Genomic DNA, 19,386 nt, shown 5'->3' with positions numbered 1-19,386 from the left:
AAGCACATAGACATCCGGCATCACTTTTTGAGAGACCACCAGCAAAAGGAAGATATCGAAGTGTTTCATGTTAGCACCGAGAACCAGCTAGCCGATATCTTCACTAAGCCTCTAGATGAGAAGACCTTTTGCAGGTTGCGTAGTGAGCTAAATGTCATAGATTCGCGGAACCTGGATTGAATTATAGCATACATGTACTTATGCTTTTGATCATGTTACTTTTTGCATTTTGTTGCTTATTATGGTGCTCAAGTTGTACAAACACTCCCTGGACCTCACAAGTCCGTTGCAAAGTGATGCACATGTTTAGGGGGAGATGTGTTACAACTTGACCCTTTGAGACTAACCATGTGCTTGAGTTTGATAATTTAGTCTCGAAGGAGGATTGAAAGGGAAAAGGTGGACTTGGACCATGAAAGACTTCCACTGCACTCCGATGAGAGGGTAACTAATTCCCAGTTCATCTCATGAAATCTTATTGCCATTTGCTCTTAATTGAAGACTTTGGTGAGGCAATGGGGTTAAAAGGCCAAGATTGATCCCGTTTTGGTGCTTCATGCCAAAGGGGGAGAAAATAAAGGCCAAAGTGATAAATGGATCAGCTACCACTTGAGAGATTTTGAAAATAGTAGAATAGAGTTTTTGTTGTGTCAAAAGGCTTTTATTATCTCGTATTGTCTCTATTGACAAAAGTTGGCTTCTTGTGGGGAGAAGTGTTGATTATGGGAAATAGGGGGAGTTTTTGAAATCTTTGATCAATCTCTTTTGGAATGACTCTCTTTATGCCTCAACATGTGTGTTTGACATAGAAATAGAGATTTGAGGTTGATTTGCAAAAACAAACCAAGTGGTGGCAAAGGATGATCCATATATGCCAAAATTGAATCAAAACCAATTTGAGTTTTTATTTGAAGTGATTTTGCACTTGTTCTAGTTGCTTTATGTTGTGTTGGCATAAATCACCAAAAAGGGGGAGATTGAAAGGGAAATGTGCCCTTGGCCCATTTCTAAGTATTTTGGTGATTAAGTGTCAACACAAGTGCTTAGATGTGAACCAATGCCCATGAATGAACAAAGTGCAAATCTACAACAAAGGTATGTTTCTAAGTCTTAGTACATTGGTTTTGTGTACTAATATATTTGTCTAAGTGTTAGAAACAGATAGAAGAAGATAAGAGAAGACTTGGCTGTGTACAGCCAAGGGACTGTTTCGGTCTGGGGCACCGGACTGTCCGGTGCGCCAGGCTCCCTCGGCTGAAGAGCCCGCTCTCGGGAATTTGTTGACGGCGTACGGCTAAAATTCACCGGACTGTCCGGTGTGCACCGGACTGTCCGGTGAGCCAACGGTCGGCCGCGGAATCTGCGCGCGACACGTGGTCTGGCCAACGGTCGGAAGGAAGCACCGGACTGTCCGGTGTGCACCGGACTGTCCGGTGCGCCAGATCTGCAACGGTCGGCAACGGTCGGCTTCGCCATTTAAGGAAATAAATCGGGCACCGGACAGTGTCCGGTGTGCACCGGACTGTCCGGTGCGCCCGATGACAGAAGGCAAGGATAGCCTTCCAGATGTGTTCTCAACGGCTCCTAGCTGCATTGGGGCTATAAAAGGGACCCCTAGGCGCATGGAGGAGGACACCAAGCATTCCTACAACACTCCTAAGCACCAAGACATCGATCTCGCGCATTTGTTTCATTGTGATAGCATATAGAGCTCTTGTGGAGTTGTGAACTCTTTGAGTTGTGTTGCGAGCTCTTGTTGCGACTTGTGTGCGTGCTGTTGCTCTGATCTTTTGAAGTCTTGTGTGTGTTGCTTCCCTCCCTTACTCCGTGCTTCTTTGTGAATCTTAAGTGTAAGGGCGAGAGACTCCAATTTGTGGAGATTCCTCGCAAGTGGGATAAAGATAAGCAAGGCAAAATACTGTGGTATTCAAGTGTGTCTTTGGACCGCTTGAGAGGGGTTGATTGCAACCCTCGTCCGTTGGGACGCCACAACGTGGAGTAGGCAAGTTTTGTACTTGGCCGAACCACGGGATAAATCACCGTGTCTCCTCTGTGTTGAATTCTCTGTGATTGTCGTATTGTGCAAGATCTTCTCTTTAGCCACTTGGCAATTATTGTGCTAACCTCTAACAAGTTTTTGTGGCTATAAGTTAAAGTTTTTACAGGATCACCTATTCACCCCCCCCTCTAGGTGCTCTCAACTCCGTCGTTTTCAGGATCCACTTTTGAAGTAGTCAAAGAGCACGAAAGGCATTCTGGCAGAAAAGATTTTTTTTCCTTTTTTCGAGGAAAATTTTGACGCAGAGGGGGTTGCCCCCCTTCTAGCCCCCGAGGGAGGGTCGGGCTTTGCCGAGGCAAGGCTGACCCTTCCTTGACGACCAGACTTGGTGTGTGAACGAGGTATACGAGCAACTTGAAAGCATCTTAAGGGTAGAAGCAACGTAGTTGTTGGATGTTCCAAGCGTTGCTGTAGACCTCGCCTTGACTGTTGGCCAGCTTGTATGTTCTGGGCTTCAGAACCTTGGCGATGACGAACGGCCCTTCCCAGGGAGGCGTGAGCTTGTGCCGCCCTCGGGCGTCTTGTCGCAGCCGAAGCACCAGGTCGCCCACCTGGAGGTCTCGGGACCGAACCCCTCGAGCGTGGTAGCGTCGCAGGGACTGCTGGTACCGCGCCGAGTGTAGTAAGGCCACGTCCCGAGCCTCCTCCAGCTGGTCCAGTGAGTCCTCTCGGTTGGCTCGGTTGCTTTGGTCGGTGTAGGCCCTCGCCCTCGGGGAACCGTATTCCAAGTCTGTGGGCAAGATGGCCTCGGCCCCATAGACTAGAAAAAACGGTGTGAAGCCCGTGGCTCGGCTCGGCGTTGTCCTCAGACTCCAGACCACCGAGGGGAGTTCCTTCATCCACCGCTTGCCGAACTTGTTGAGGTCGTTGTAGATCCGAGGCTTGAGTCCTTGCAGGATCATGCCGTTGGCCCGCTCCACTTGCCCATTCGTCATGGGGTGTGCCACGGCAGCCCAGTCCACCCGGATGTGGTGATCCTCGCAGAAGTCCAGGAACTTTCTGCCGATGAACTGGGTACCGTTGTCGGTGATGATGGAGTTCGGGACCCCAAAGCGATGGATGATGTTGGTGAAGAACGCCACCGCCTGTTCGGACATGATGCTGTTTAGGGGTCAGACCTCGATCCACTTGGAGAATTTGTCGATGGCGACCAACAGGTGCGTGTAGCCCCCGGGTGCCTTCTGCAAGGGGCCAACGAGGTCCAGACCCCACACAGCAAACGGCCAGGTGATGGGTATGGTCTGCAGAGCCTGAGCGGGCAGGTGGGTCTGCCTCGCGTAGAACTGACACCCTTCGCAGGTGCGGACAATTCTAGTAGCGTCGGCCACCGCCGTCGGCCAGTAGAATCCTTGTCGGAAGGCGTTTCTGACGAGGGTTCGAGGTGCTGCGTGATGGCCGCAAGCCCCCGAGTGTATCTCTTGCAAGAGCTGCTGGCCTTCAGCGATGGAAATGCATCGCTGGAAAATGCCTGAGGGGCTACGGTGGTAGAGCTCCTTCCCATCTCCCAGCAAGACGAAAGACTTGGCGCGTCGCGCCAACCGCCGAGCTTCGGCTTGATCGAGGGGCAGCTCCCCTCGGTGGAGATATTGCAGGTACGGGGTCTGCCAGCTTTGATTAGGCATGACCTCGCTTGGCTCCTCCTCGACGCGTAGTGCCTCACCCTCGGGGGCCGAGGGTACCTCGGGCTGGGCCGAGGGTGCCTCGGACTGGGCCGAGGGTGCCTCGGACTGAGCCGAGGGTGCCTCGGGCGGAGCCGAAGGTGCGTCGGGCTCGGGCGTGTCCTCGGTCTTGACGGAGGGTTGATGCAGGTCTCAGGAGAATACGTCCAGGGGAACTGTTGTTCGTCCCGAGGCTATTTTAGCCAGCTCGTCCGCAGTCTCGTTGTAGCGTCGGGCGATGTGGTTGAACTCGAGCCCGTAGAACTTGTCTTCCAGGCGTCGAACCTCATCGCAATAGGCTTCCATCTTCGGGTCGCGGTAGTGGGAGTTCTTCATGACTTGGTCGATGACGAGCTGTGAGTCACCGCGAGCGTCGAGGCGTCGGACCCCTAGCTCGATGGCGATTTGCAACCCGTTTACCAGAGCCTCGTACTCTGCCACATTGTTGGACGCCGGGAAGTGGAGGCGTAGCACGTAGCGTAGGTGCTTTCCGAGGGGCGAGACGAAGAGGAGGCCTGCGCCGGCCCCCTTCTTCATCAGCGACCCATCGAAAAACATGGTCCAAAGCTCCGGTTGGATCGGAGCCGTCTGGAGCTGGGTGTCGGCCCATTCAGCCACGAAGTCCGCCAAGACCTGGGACTTGATGGCCTTCCGAGGGGCGAACGAGATCGTCTCGCCCATGATCTCCACCGCCCACTTCGCAATTCTACCCGAGGCCTCCCGGGACTGGATGATCTCTCCCAGGGGGAAGGATGACACCACAGTCACCGGATGAGACTCGAAGTAGTGTCGCAACTTCCGCCGTGTCAGGATCACCGCGTACAACAGCTTCTGGATTTGTGGGTAGCGGATCTTGGTCTCGGATAGTACCTCACTGATGAAGTAGACTGGCCTCTGGACGGGCAATGCATGCCCTTCTTCTCGTCTCTCAACCACGATCGCGGCGCTAACCACCTGGGTGGTTGCGGCGATGTAGATCAAGAGGGCTTCTCCAGCAGCGGGGGGCACCAAGATGGGCGCGTTCGTGAGGAGCGCCTTCAGGTTCCCGAGGGCTTCCTTGGCCTCGGGAGTCCAAGCGAAGCACTCAGCTTTCCTTAAGAGGCGGTACAGAGGCAGACCTCTTTCGCCGAGGCAGGAGATGAAGCGGCTCAGAGCCGCGAGACATCCCATGACCCTCTGTACGCCTTTCAAGTCCTTGATTGGCCCCATGCTGGTAATGGTTGCAATCTTCTCCGGGTTGGCTTCGATGCCCCGCTCGGAGACGATGAACCCCAAGAGCATGCCTCGGGGGACCCCGAAGACACACTTTTCGGGATTAAGCTTCATGCCTTTCGCCTTGAGACATCGGAATGTCGCTTCAAGGTCGGAAAGGAGGTCAGAGGCCTTCCTCGTCTTGACTACGATGTCATCGACGTAGGCCTCGACCTTCGGCCGATGTGTTCGCCAAACACATGGTTCATGCATCGCTGGTACGTTGCCTCCGCATTCCTCAAACCAAACGACATTGTAACATAGCAGTACATGCCGAAGGGTGTGATGAATGAAGTCGTGAGCTGGTCGGACTCTTTCATCCTGATCTGGTGATACCCTGAGTAGGCATCGAGGAAAGACAGGGTTTCGCACCCAGCAGTGGAATCCACGATCTGATCGATGCGAGGCAGAGGGTAGGGAACCTTCGGACATGCTTTGTTTAGACCAGTGTAGTCTACACACATCCGCCATTTCCCCCCTTTCTTTCTCACAAGCACAGGGTTGGCAAGCCATTCGGGATGGAATACCTCTTTGATGAACCCTGCCGCCAATAGTTTGTGGATCTCTTCGCCTATGGCTCTGCGCTTTTCTTCGTCGAATCGGCACAGAGGTTGCTTCACGGGTCGGGCCCCAGCTCGAATATCCAGAGAGTGCTCGGTGACTTCCCTCGATATGCCGGGCATGTCTGAGGGACTCCACGCGAAAACGTCGGCATTCGCGCGGAGAAAGTCGACGAGCACTGCTTCCTATTTGGGGTCGAGCTCGGAACCGATCCGGATCTGCTTGGAGGCATCGTTGCATAGGTCGAGAGGGACGGACTTGACCGTCTCCGCCGGTTCGAAGTTGCCGGCGTGGCGCTTCGCGTCGGGCGCCTCCCTAGAGAGGCTCTCCAGGTCAGCGATGAGGGCCTCGGATTCGGCGAGGGCCTCGGCGTACTCCACGCACTCCACATCGCATTCGTATGCGTGTCAGTACGTGGGCCCGACGGTGATGACCCCGTTGGGGCCCGGCATCTTGAGCTTGAGGTAGGTGTAGTTGGGGACGATGGACTTGGCGTAGAATGGCCTCCCCAGCACTGCGTGGTAGGTTCCTTGAAACCCGACCACTTCGAACGTGAGGGTCTCCTTTCGAAAGTTGGAGGGCGTCCCGAAGCAGACGGGTAGGTCGAGTTGTCCGAGGGGTTGAACACGCTTCCCGGGGATGATCCCGTGGAAAGGCGCAGCGCCCGTCCGGACCGAGGACAGATCGATCCGCAGGAGCTTGAGGGTCTCGGCGTAGATGATGTTGAGGCTGCTGCCTCCGTTCATGAGGACCTTGGTGAGCCTGACGTTGCCGATGATGGGGTCGACAACGAGTGGGTATCTCCCCGGGCTCGGCACGTAGTCTGGATGGTCGGCCCGGTCGAAGGTGATGGGCTTGTCGGACCAGTCTAGGTAGACTGGCGCCGCCACCTTTACCGAGCAGACCTCCCGACGCTCTTGCTTGCGGTGCCGAGCCGAGGCGTTCGCCACTTGCCCGCCATAGATCATGAAGCAGTTGCGGACCTCGGGGAACCCTCCTGCCTTGTGATCTTCCTCCTTTGCGTCGTCGAGGGCCTTGCCACCCTCCACGGGTGGCCCGGCCTTGTGGAAGTGTCGTCGAAGCATGGCACACTCCTCAAGGGTGTGCTTGACGGGCCCCTGATGATAAGGGCACGGCTCCTTGAGCATCTTGTCGAAGAGGTTGGCACCTCCGGGAGGTTTCCGAGGGTTCTTGTGCTCGGCGACGGCGACAAGGTCTGCGTCGGCGGCGTCGCGTTTCGCTTGCGACTTCTTCTTGCCCTTCTTCTTAGCGCCGCGCTGAGTTGACGCCTCGGGAGCATCTTCCGGTGGGTGGCCCTGGGGCTACTTGTCCTTCCGGAAAATGGCCTCAACCGCCTCCTGGCTAGAGGCGAACTTGGTGGCGATGTCCATCAGCTCGCTCGCCCTAGTGGGGGTTTTGCGACCTAGCTTGCTCACCAGGTCGCGACAGGTGGTGCCGGCGAGGAACGCGCCGATGACATCTGAATCGGTGACGTTGGGCAGCTCTATGCGCTGCTTCGAGAATCGCCGGATGTAGTCCCGGAGAGACTCTCCCGGCTGCTGGCGGCAGCTTCGGAGATCCCAGGAGTTCCCAGGGCGCACGTACGTGCCCTGGAAATTGCCGGCGAAGGCTTGGACCAGGTCGTCCCAGTTGGAGATCTGCCCCGGGGGCAGGTGCTCCAGCCAGGCTCGAGCGGTGTCAGAGAGGAACAGGGGGAGGTTGCGGATGATGAGGTTGTCATCGTCCGTTCCACCTAGTTGGCAGGCCAGCCGATAGTCCGCGAGCCATAGTTCCGGTCTCGTCTCCCCCGAGTACTTTGTGATAGTAGTCGGGGTTCGGAACCGGGGTCGGGAATGGTGCCCGTCGTATGGCGCGGCTGAAAGCCTGCAGACCGGGTGGTTCGGGCGAAGGACTCCGATCCTCCCCGCTGTCGTAGCGTCCCCCACGTCTGGGGTGGTAGCCTCGGCATGCCCTGTCGTCGAGGTGGGCCCGACGGCTGTGATGATGACGCTCGTTGCCGAGGCGACCCGGGACTGCAGGCGCTGTGTTGCGTGTGCGCCCGGAGTGGGCCGAGGCTTCCCGCATGAATCGGGAAGTCGCAGCGCGATGTTCCGAGGGGAACCCCTGCCTTCGGGAGGCAGAGCTTTCGGCCCGTCGGACCGCGGCGTCCTCCAGGAGATTCTTGAGCTCTCCCTGGATACGTCGCCCCTCGGTAGTCGATGGCTCCGGCATCGCGCGGAGGAGTATCGCCGCTGCAGCCAGGTTCTGGCCGACTCCGCTGGAATCCGGCGGCGGCCTCACCCTGGCGTCGTCGGCGATGCGGTGCTGGATGTCCTGGGGGAGACGACGCGCTTCTCCGGTCAGGGGTTGGACAGCCCATTCCTGCCCGATGTCCCGGCGGATCGGCACAAGCGTTCCTGCTCCCTCGTCGAGCCTAGCCTGCCTCTCGCGGATATGCTCGAGCTGTGGGTCAGGACCCCCCGCCGGGACGGGGACCACAGCTAGCTCCCGAAGGATGTCAACGCGAGGCGCGGGCCTAGGGGGATCACCGTTCTTCGGCACACCAAGATGGTTGCCTTCGCCGGGACCCCCTAGATCGACGTGGAAACATTCACGACTTGGGCCGCGGTCCTCATTGTCGAGGCTGCGGCTGCCGTCGGAACAGTCAGAAAGGCAGTAGTCGCATGCGGTCATGAAGTCCCGCACGGCACTGGGGTTACCAAGTCCGGAGAAATCCCAACAGAGGTCGGGCTCGCCATCTTCCTCGGACCCCGAGGACTCGTAGGTCGAGTCGGCCGTCAGTCGGTCCCAGGGTGACCGCACACGATACCCCAGAGGGTTTGGACTCGTCTCTACAAGAGTGCTCACCGAAGCGGAGTCGCTTGGTGGGTCGAGGCCGAATCCAAAAGACACGAGATGGGAATCGGTCGGTACCTTTCGGTCGACGGTCGGTGGCGAGGTCGCGTCTGGGACTGACTACACCGTTGTCTCGGGTACGAGGGTGACGTCTAGCAAGTCCTTCGCGAGCGTGCTGGCGTCGTGCGTTTGCTTGAGATCGGCGCGTTGTGGGGAGGTGGCGCTCGTCTTCGTCTCAGACGCGAGCTCGATGCCCGACGCGCCCTCCGTTGGGGCGCCGACGCCGTCGACTCGCTCGACAGCCAACGAGGTGCCGCTTCCCGCTTGACCTTGGTTGCCCCGCCTCCTCCTCCGTCGGCGGGGAGGGGACGGGACAAGCCCGAATGTCGTCCTTCCACCACGTGGGGAAGGCGTCGTCGATTTCCCCGCCGGCGAGCGGGTTGTCGACCGCCATTGTCGCTGTCGCACGGCGGGGGAAGGAGTATCATGTCGTAGCTGCCGTCGAGGGACATGAACTCAAGATTCCCGAAACGGAGCACCGTCCCGGGCTGGAAAGGTTGCTAGAGACTGCCCATCTGGAGCTTGACGGGAAGCTGTTCATCAACACGCAGTAGGCCCCTACCTGGCGCGCCAACTGTCGGTGTTTCGAAACCCGGGGGGGTCCCTGGACCGACGAGTGAATTGTCGCCACGTGCCCCAGCCCAGATGGGTCGACGCAAGGCGGAACGCGAAGGGGGAAAGGAAGCAGCCGGAGGGAGGCAGGCGTAAGAGAGTGGATCCCGCGGCCTTCGTGTTAGCCCCGCGCCTGAGTCGGGTGCGCTTGCAGTAGGGGGATACAAGCGTCCACGCGGGAGTGGGAGCGAGCGGCCTTGCGCGAGCGCCGTCCCGTCCTTCCCCGCGCGGGCCAACCCTCTGTAAGAGGGCCCTAGTCCTTCCTTTTATAGGCGTAAGGAGAGGATCCAGGTGTACAATGGGGGGTGTAGCAGAGTGCTACGTGTCTAGCGGAGGAGAGCTAGCGCCCTAAGTACATGCCGTCGTGGCAGCCGGAGAGGTTTTGGCACCCGGTTCGTGTGATGTCGTGGCCGTCGGAGGAGCGCTGGAGCCTAGCGGAAGGACAGCTGTCGGGGCTGTCGAGTCCTTGCTGACGTCCTCTTGCTTCCGTAAGGGGGCCGAGAGCCGCCGTCGTCACAGAGCGTGCGGGGCGCCATCATTGCCTATCTGGCGGAGCGAGCCAGATGGGACGCCGGTCTTGTTCCTCGTAGCCTGAGTCAGCTCGGGGTAGGGTGATGATGGCGCCTCCTGTCGACGTGGTCGGTCCGCGCCCTAGGTTGGGCGATGTGGAGGCTCCTCCGAGGTCGAGGTCGAGTCTATCTTCCGTGGCCGTGGCCGAGTCCGAGCCCCTGGGTCGGGCGAGGCGGAGACCGTCGGCTGAGGCCAGGGCTGAGTCCGAGCCCTGGTGTCGGGCGAAGCGGAGTCCGTCGTCTCCTAGGGCTGAGCCCAAGTCCGAGCCCTGGGGTCGGGCGAGGCGGAGTTCGTCGTCTTCCGGGGCTGAGCCCGAGTTCGAGCCCTGGGTCGGGCGAGGCAGAGTTCGTCGTCTTCCGGGGCTGAGCCCGAGTCCGAGCCCTGGGTCGGGCGGAGCGAAGTTCGCCGTCTTCCGGGGCGGAGCCCGAGTCCGAGCCCTGGGTTGGGCGGAGCGGAGTTCGCCGTCTTCCGGGGCCGAGCCCGAGTCCGAGCCCTGGGTCGGGCGGAGCGGAGTTCGCCGTCTTCCGGGGCTGAGCCCGAGTCCGAGCCCTGGGTTGGGCGGAGCGGAGTTCGCCGTCTTCCGGGGCCGAGCCCGAGTCCGAGCCCTAGGGTCGGGCGAGGCGGAGTTTCCTATGATGCCCGAGGCCGGCCTTGGCTGCTGTCAGCCTCACTCTATCGGGTGGCTCAGCAGTCGGAGCGGCGCAGGCGGCGCTATCCTCTTGTCAGACCGGTCAGTAGAGCGGCGAAGTGACTGCGGTCACTTCGGCCCTGTCGACTGGAGGGCGTGCGTCAGGATAAAGGTGTCAGGCCACCTTTGCATTAAATGCCCCTGTGATTTGGTCGGTCGGCGTGGCGATGTGGCCAAGGTTGCTTCTCGGTGAAGACTGGGCCTCGGGCGAGCCGATAGTGTGCCCGTTGCTGGAGGGGGGGGGTCCTCGGGCGAGACGTAGGTTCTCCGGGGTCAGCTTCCCTTGCCCGAGGCTAGGCTCGGGCGAGGCACGATCATGTCCCTTGAATGGACCGATCCTTGACTCAATCGCACCCATCAGGCCTTTGCAGCTTTGTGCTGATGGGGGTTACCAGCTGAGATTTAGGGGTCTTGAGCGTACCCCTAATTATGGTCCCCGACAGATCTCTATCATATGAAGGGGTGTACAGGTTCCTTATATAGAGATGTGAGACCCCTCAGGGGCAAAGCAGGTATTTACCCACATAACCCTAACTAGGGTTACTTAACAGTTGTGTTGGGGAAGTAAGACAGTGTGCCATTCGTGATCAATGGGCACCAACACGCCAAGCCCATGGTACCGGGCGTAGGCGACATCCCTGGCGGAGCCAAGCTCAGGCATGTGCATACTTGGGCCTTGGCTCCTTTGATGTGAGGAGTTCGTTTCATGGAATGTAGGGGGTGGGAGAGTTGCGTCATGAGTAGCTTCTCATGTAGCATTTTGTTCATGGGATGCGAGGGATAAGATTTGGATAGGGATATTGGGCTATCTCCAACAATTTACCCATCCTATCTCTCATCTCATATTCTGTTTCAAACTTCACTCTGCAAAAAGTGCAGTCTACAGTGCAAACAATATTTTACGTAACCATTTGCGTGATCTGTTGGAGACAGCCTCATAACTCGATAGCTTTATAATCTATGTTTGGTTCATTAGATTGGGATAGTGTGAGCTTGGGTTTGAGATGGGCTGGCCTCTCATTCCACCAAATCTATTCTAGTGGGGAGGATGTGTTAGGAAAGCAAAAGGTGAGAGCTAAGGAGCATGGAGGAAGTGAGGGGAGGTAGGGACTGCACCTGCATGGTGTGGGTTTCACCATGTCACCATAACCCAAACCCAAAAGATCAAGCAAGGGAAAAGGAAAAAACTGTTATACTTAGGCACTATTTGTTTACCCACTATATTATATAATCCAACTTAAATAAGTTGGAAGGTAAACAAACAACACTGATTATTAGATGGAATATGTAATCTAGATACCTAAATTATGATAATCTATAAGTAAATTAATAAGTGCTTATATAATCCATAAGTTGGATTATATAATTCTGAAATGAAACAAACATGACCTTATCCACCACCTCGTCTCTAATCCATCTTTATATCCCAAACCCATTCCCATGGGCTATCCCAAACGCCACCTCAAGTCTACCGTGCTTTCTGCCCTAAGATACAAGGACCCAAGACAGCCACAAACGGGCCTAATGTTGGACTGGATTGGCATAAAAATGAGCCTAGTGTCAGATAAAGAGTGGTTTTTTTTTTTGCAAGGTCAAGAAAAGAAGCCAGTCAATTTGTAGGCCCAAATAAGAATCTTCTTCAAATGGCTTTCAGCTCTGACAACGATTCTCAATATCCTTTTGTTGTCCTCATCTATAAACCTAGACACTAGTATTCTTATAAAACTTTTGAAACAACTTGTTTTTACACCCGGATGTTTTAGCTTACATAGCGCCATGCCTACTCTACTGCGTACCACGAGGGCGTATATATACAAGTATTTTTCTGTGCCGGTTCTTTTATTTTTCTTAATAGACAAACTAGGTGTAAGATGCGGGCGTTTTTTTTTTTCAAAATAATAAAAAAAACCTGTTCACTTTAGAATTAAAACCAAAACGAACACGACGGGCAGTTCTGGACGTTCGGCCGACGCGGGGAGCCGGGTGTGATTGCTGCCGCCTGCCAGCAGGCGTGCTCTGGTTGCGGAGTACAGTGCAGGCAGTATGGGACGAACGATGAGATCGGGATCGGGATCGGGTGGAGATGGAGGGGCCGATCGACGGCGCGTCGCGCAGCCACTGTGCCTGCTTCTGTAATAAATCTGTAGTCTGAGCATACACATGTGGTCCCTCCCGGATAAGGCACCTCTGTCGCCGGGTTGCAACGGCAAATTCAGCTATGTTTAGCGTCAGTGCCAGGAAACTTTATGCACAGAGTGAGAGGGAAAAAAATCTCTATTTTTTCTGCGCCTTTTTTTCTGATTCATGATATGTGTGCACCTACCTACCAATAATCATGTGGCATCATGCATTGGGCTCTTTTTTTTTATCTGCTTCGATCGTGTTGGGATAGAAGAAAAAAACAACCGTAGATGGACAGGTGTCACGAATCGGAAGAAAGCTGTAAAGAAACTTATCTGCATGCAGCCGGCTATACAATTTTTTCCCCCCGGCTACAGAGGACAGAGCACCCTGAATCATGGACATGCGTTGTGAATGAGAGTTCAGGTACAACGGGCGCCAGCAGGTGCTCCGTTTCTGAATGACATGTACACAGGACTGCAGATATATCTACATTTTCTTACATACAGGGCCACCATTGCACAATTAACATATTCAGAAAGAAAAAAGAAGATGACAGGATCGGAGTATATCCATACCCATACCATACTGACCGAGAGATATGAACTCGGTTACCGTTTACCAACCGGGAAGAAGCTCCTACATCCTAGGTAAAAACCTTGAGCTCCATTGCAGCTTATACATGGTTCGAATTCGAACCTTGAGCGCCCTCGCTTGACTTCCCCACCTCACATCATGATGCTCATGGTGTGCAGGCCGCCGACGCGGCCCCACGCCCACGAGTCCATGAGCGGCGGCCGCGGCCGCATGATGCACTCCTCCAGCTCCTGCAGCCTGGCCACCAGGACCACCAGCCGCCGGAACGGCACGAGGACGAGCGTCACCGGGATGATCCAGATCGCCAGGTCCAGGATCAGCATCGTCGTCGCCGCTGCTGGTGTGGTGACCTCCTCCGACCTCGCTCCACTCCTGACCTCTCTCCACCACAGCCACAGGCCCAGGACCCCAAACTGAGAATGAGGGATGATGGACAGCTGCCGCTTCCTTCACTTACTGGACAAGCAAGTGTTGCTTTGCCTTGTAGCCGGAGCGTTGCTTGCTAGGATATATAACCGGCCGTCTTCACTGAAGCTAGCTCTTCATTATCTGATCCTTGGATGCTTTATTATTTTATCGAGGTTATTCTAACGCCGACTAATTTAATGTCTCCTCTAATCAAATTCAAATCAACCGTGATCCGGCCAACGGGGCACGTACGTACAGTACTGTCGAGGGGTTGTATCAGCAGGCCCACTTGACGTGACGGCATCGTTGGGTTTCATCACAGTCGTCGTACGTGGTGCAATGATTTGGGTATAACTTATCGGCAGAATCTTTTTTATTTTCAACTTTTTTTTATAAAAATATATATATGGATGTTTGGTTTCTAGTGACTAATTTTAAGACTCTCCATATTATTCCATAAATTACCAGATACGAAAATTTCTGTATTTAATAATTTATGGAGTAAAATAGAACAAAATAAAGAGAGTAAAAGTTAGTATCTATAAACCAAACACCTCCTATATTCACATTTATCTTACTATCTCCGCTCACAAATATATGCATTCGTTGATATTTTTTTTAAAACTTTGACCACTCGTCTTATTCAAAACACTTATTTGAAAATGTAAAAGTTTATGTCACAGTCAAACAAACAACCGTAAGTGATAAAATAAATCATAACAAAATAAACAATAACTCAAGATTTTTTTAAATAAAACGAGCAGTCAAAGTAAAAAAAAAATCAATGAAGCAGTTGCGTAGTGAACTTCGAAGATCGGTGTTATGTTGTTATGGCTTACAGAGCTAAGATAACACATCACGTTGTGGTAAGCCCAAGCGCTGAGATTTATAGTACATGTGATGTGCCATCTATGTGGTATAGCTTGGCATCGTGAGGATGGATACGGATCCAATGCTTTTAGTCTATACCATGCATCACATCAGCTACTCATCATACTACTAACCACACTATCAACCGTCGTTAGTCTGTATCTACCACAAAGCTCTAGTACGTAGTCTGTATCGTCACTATTTTAACAGTATATCCTGGCTTTTCTTTTACAAACTTGTTTAAAATGAATAGTTGTGTTTTGCTTGGAAAAAATATCATCGAACACATAATTAAGGTATAATTTTATATTTTTAAAAAGTAAATAAAAACGCAGGAACAATAAAAATTACATAGTTCGTACAAAGAAAGTTAAAACTACTACTACTCACATCTTCCTCATTTTCTCCATCTTCTAGTTTTAATTGTGAAAGGGAGGGTCAAACCTTTTCCTAAAATAATTTTGGTGGTTGAATTGTCCAACACAAATAATTGGACTAATTAATTTCCTCTAGATTATGAGTTCTACAGGTGTCAAACGTTCAACATAAACCAATAAAAAGTCCAAGATAGGGTTCAAAAAGAAAGGAGCAAATCCAACCGAAGGATGTCCTGGTCTGGCGCACCGGACTGTCCGGTGTGCCACCAGACAGTGACCGGTGCACCAGGGAGATCAACTCCGAACTTGCCACCTTCGGGTTTCTGGAAATCGTTTCCCGCTATAATTCACCGGACTGTTCGGTGTACCAGCGGGAGCAATGGCTACTGCGCCAACGGTCGACTGCAAAAGTGAACAGTGAACAGTGCGGACTGCACGCGCAGAGTCAGAGCAGGCGCCAGAAGGCGCACCGGACAGTGAACAGGACCTGTCCGATGCACCACCGGACTGTCCGGTGGCCCAGCTGTCAGAAGCTCCAACGGTCGAACCCTAATGGTTCGGTGACGTGGCTGGCGCACTGGATAGTGTCCGGTGGCGCACCGGACTGTCCGGTGCGCCCGTCGACAGACAGCTTTCCCAACGGCCATTTTGGTGGGTGGGGCTATAAATATCCCCCAACCACCACACATTCAAAGCATCCAAGTTTTCAGCCAACACATTCAATACAAGAGCTAGTACATTCAATACAAGACACAAATAGATTGAATCAAAGCCTCTCCAAGTCCCAATTCCACTCAAAGCAATTAGTGACTAGAAGAGAAAGTTTTGCCGTGTTCTTTTGAGCTCTTGCGCTTGGATCGCTTTTCTTCTTCCCCATTTTTTGTTCCCAAGACTTTTGTAATCAAAGCAAGAGACACCAAGTTGTGGTGGTCCTTGTGGGGACTAAGTGTCCCAATTGATTGAGGAGAAAAGTTCACTCGGTCTAGGTGACCGTTTGAGAGAGGAAAAGGGTTGAAAAAGACCTAGTCTTTGTGACCACCTCAACGGGGAGTAGTTTTGCAAGAACTGAACCTCGGTAAAACAAATCACTGTGTCACTCTCTTTATTTACTTGTGATTTGTTTTTGCCCTCTTTTTTCGGACTCGATTTTATTTCTAACGCTAACCCCGGCTTGTAGTACGTGCTTAAGTTTGTATTTTTCAGATTCCGCCTATTCACCCCCCTCTAGACGACTTTCAAATTGTTTGATCCTTTTTTTTGCGGTCAACTTGTGGGCAATTTTCATGTCAGTATCTATATCAGTGGTGGACTGACCCAACAACTTGGTCAAGTGCTCGTACAATTCAGATTGATTTATCTTCTCGCTAGCCTTGCAGAGCTTGTTCATCATGCTCTTTTTTCGACAGGGGCTCGTTGCTACTCGTTACTAGTCCCTTACTTTTGTGATGCGCTCTTACGCTATCGAGGCTAATAGGGTATATCAGTTTGACACTACCCAATGGATGTGGAGCTATACTCATCCTCCACATTGAAACAAGATCGTTTGCTCGTATCGCTGGAGTCGTCATCACTGTGTCATGTGCACCACTTGGGCTTATGACAAAGACCACGCCACATGTGATCTAGCTTGAAGTCCATTTCATTGGGTTTATTGTGTAAGTTCTCTTTTTTTGCTTGAGCAGCATAGCATCATCTAATGCACATGGTTGGGTCGTGGACAATTGGTGTAGATGCCATTGAAAAGGGATGACCTTTTGGTTGCTCATGGACCACCTATCCTTGAGTTGCTTGGCGGTACTATAGCGAGGAGGTTCGGTGGTGTTGTACATGAACGTTGTTTGGCCCTAAAAGGTCGATCCAACAGAGATTGCAGTAACTGCATGTGCACCTATAAATTTATGGACTCAAAAATTCGCCTCGACTTAAAAAGGTATGAAACTCATAAAGATATACATGTACTTACAAATCTTTTATCCTCCGTCTTAGTCTAGTCCCGTCGCCATTGGAGCTACAATCCATCAAGGTACACAGACTGGTTGGAGGTTGCATCGTTGTGGCTGCTTGATGGCATTACCATGCTTGGGGGAGGACGAAAAGGAGCATGGGCACCATATGTTGGAGGACCACCATAGGGGGTAGGGAACACATGAGTAGCACCACAAGGAGAAACATATAGAGGAGTATCATACAGTCCATAAGGAGTTTATGGATATTCGTACGGGTAAGAAGGAGGATACATATAAGTAAAAGGTTGCGAAGGAGGAGAGTCGGTGGATGGAGCCTCAGTGGTAGGAGAAGGGTCGTTGGTTGTTAGAGGCTCAGTGATGGGGGAGGAGCGTCAGTATTTGGTTGGTATGAATATATAGGAGGATATAGATAACGAAAGTGAGGTTGCAGAGTTAGACAACGGGGACAAGCTGGAACGCCCTCTCGCTGATAATGGACGGAAGAAAGACCATCGAAGAAGACTTGCCTCTCATCGATAGGGTCTCAACTCTCAAGATGTTGTGGAGATTGGTCGTTGAACAAGTCTATAAACATATTAAAGTTGGGACTCCACCTTGGATACAATATCAAAATGGATAGTGGAAAGGTGTGAATGAATAGATGAGAGTTATGCGGATGAACCCAAACATCTCCCTCTATTTATAGCATGGGTTCAAAAAAATTAAATTGTTTGAACTTTTTAAAAACTCAAACGCTTAAGATAACGTCAACCATTAGGTGACGCCACGTCAGGTACTGATGGTCGATATCGACCGCACCTGATCCGTAATGGCATACACTCTAATACCACGGTTGGTACTGAGCAGCCTAGTCTTATCATGGTCGTTGATCGGTACCAACCATGCCAACATTTTGGCCAGGTTGCCAATCGTTAATGCCATGGTGGTCGGCCCAAAACGTCAGTCATTAGATCTAGCCTGAGGTTTGGCGCTGATATCAGCTTCGACACTATTTTTTCTCGTTTTTCGATCTATCGATCCATTTCAATTCATCGATCCATTTTTGAACTGGAGCAAAAGGCTGCTAGTTTTATTTGTTGTGACGCAAGAGTAGCTCACCATAGAAAATATGGATTCAATTTCAATTCTCTTGTCTCCGTTCACTGTCCGTCGAAGACAATTGAGACCAGCAATGTCGTATGCATTTGTCATATTTTATGTAGTCAAATCAATGTAAATAAACTTGGTTCGATCTACATCTCAGATTGAGCATAGATGACAACTACAAAAAGAATAATGATACCATAAACGCTAATCAAGTGCTCAAAGTAGAAAAAGAAAGGATAAAAGCAAAATGCAAGGGTTTAAGATAAAGATGCAATTAGGGTATTTTATTTTATCGAACAAGATGTAATAAAAGAACAAGATGTAATAAAGTGTGTGATCAAATTTAAAATAGATAGCCGTACCCTTAAGAGTGGAGCTTAACGGGACAATTCAGTTACCAAGTGCCAGTAGATCTTGGAATTATGCTTATTATATAAAGCCTCTACAGGCCTAGTAACACACTCGGAGAGCAAACCAAAATGTGTATAGAAAACACTTTATAAAATATTAACTATATTCTAATATATTTAGCAAAATATTTGAGAGTTTGCAAGCTTTAAAATTGACAAGAAATTAGCCTAAGTGCATTTTTCTGGATGCACCGAACATGTTCGGTGATATACTGGACGTGTGCATAGGACACGAGGGGCCTGTTTGTTTTGGCTTTTGGCAGCTTCTGGCCACCAAAAGCTGCTGCGGACTGCCAAACGCTCAGCTTTTTAGCTAGTTTCTATAAAATTCGTTGGGGCAAAAATCATCCAAAATCAACATAAACCCATAATCGGTTGAGTCATTGTAATAGTAGGAATCCGTCACTTTCTAGATCCTGAGCCCTATAAACAACTTTATCTTTCTCCACACGTAATCGTAATGATACTGAGATTCTCCCACAGCCAGATTCTCCCCACAGCCAGATTTTCAAAAAAACTGATCAGAAAAAGCTGAACCAAACAGACCCAAGGTAGGCTTACTAACGCTGCACATTTTCAGTCGAACATAGTGGTATCCAAACACTGGATGTGCCTCACCAGATATATCCGATACAACACACTAGAACGGCGGATAAGGACCTCAGGGAGCTTGTAAATTGACACAATCGATTTAACACTTATTGGATGTGTCCAGTGCAACATCGGATGACACCGAACAAAGGACTTAAAAGAGCTTGCAAACTAGCACAATCACTTTAAGACTCACCAAATGTGTCTGGTGCAACACCAAATGTGTCACACCAGACATAAAACTTAGAGAAAATGTAAATGTGTAATTCATCTCTAACATACATTGAACTTGTCTCGTGTAGACAACAGATACCTAACACACAGTAATGGATATTTTATAATTGTTGGGATTAAAGTCATTAAGAGTACACCAGATATGTTCGATGTAGCCATCGATAATGTACCAGACATGTTCATTGCCCTCGATTTTAACCCACTATGGCCTAGTTTGGGTACTATAGTATTGACCCCAATCCATATGTATTGAGGTGTATTGGATTGTAATTTAAACTAATTTACATTTCAATCCAGCTCAACACATGTGGATTGAGGTCAATACTAAAGTATCTGTCAGTACCCTCGATCAGGAGTACCTTCTCCTACAGCATGAAGGCGCCGCATCCGTACAACACCTCAAGGCCACG

The 19,386-nt window shown here is 51.7% G+C and overlaps 1 pseudogene across 1 annotated transcript; it reads right to left on the bottom strand.

The window, feature by feature from the left end:
- Window positions 1–12,844: 12,844 nt before the first annotated feature.
- Window positions 12,845–13,591, bottom strand: LOC100502526 (uncharacterized; annotated as a pseudogene). Its single transcript, NR_157381.1, has one exon. The product of NR_157381.1 is annotated as an uncharacterized protein (transcript).
- Between the last annotated feature and the right edge of the window lie 5,795 nt (window positions 13,592–19,386).

The sequence above is a fragment of the Zea mays genome, chromosome 2 (genome assembly GCF_902167145.1).
Source record: "Zea mays cultivar B73 chromosome 2, Zm-B73-REFERENCE-NAM-5.0, whole genome shotgun sequence".
Taxonomy (NCBI): Eukaryota; Viridiplantae; Streptophyta; class Magnoliopsida; order Poales; family Poaceae; genus Zea; species Zea mays.
The sequence above is the reverse complement of the archived record's forward strand: the minus strand, read 5'-3'. Positions and strand labels throughout refer to the sequence as shown.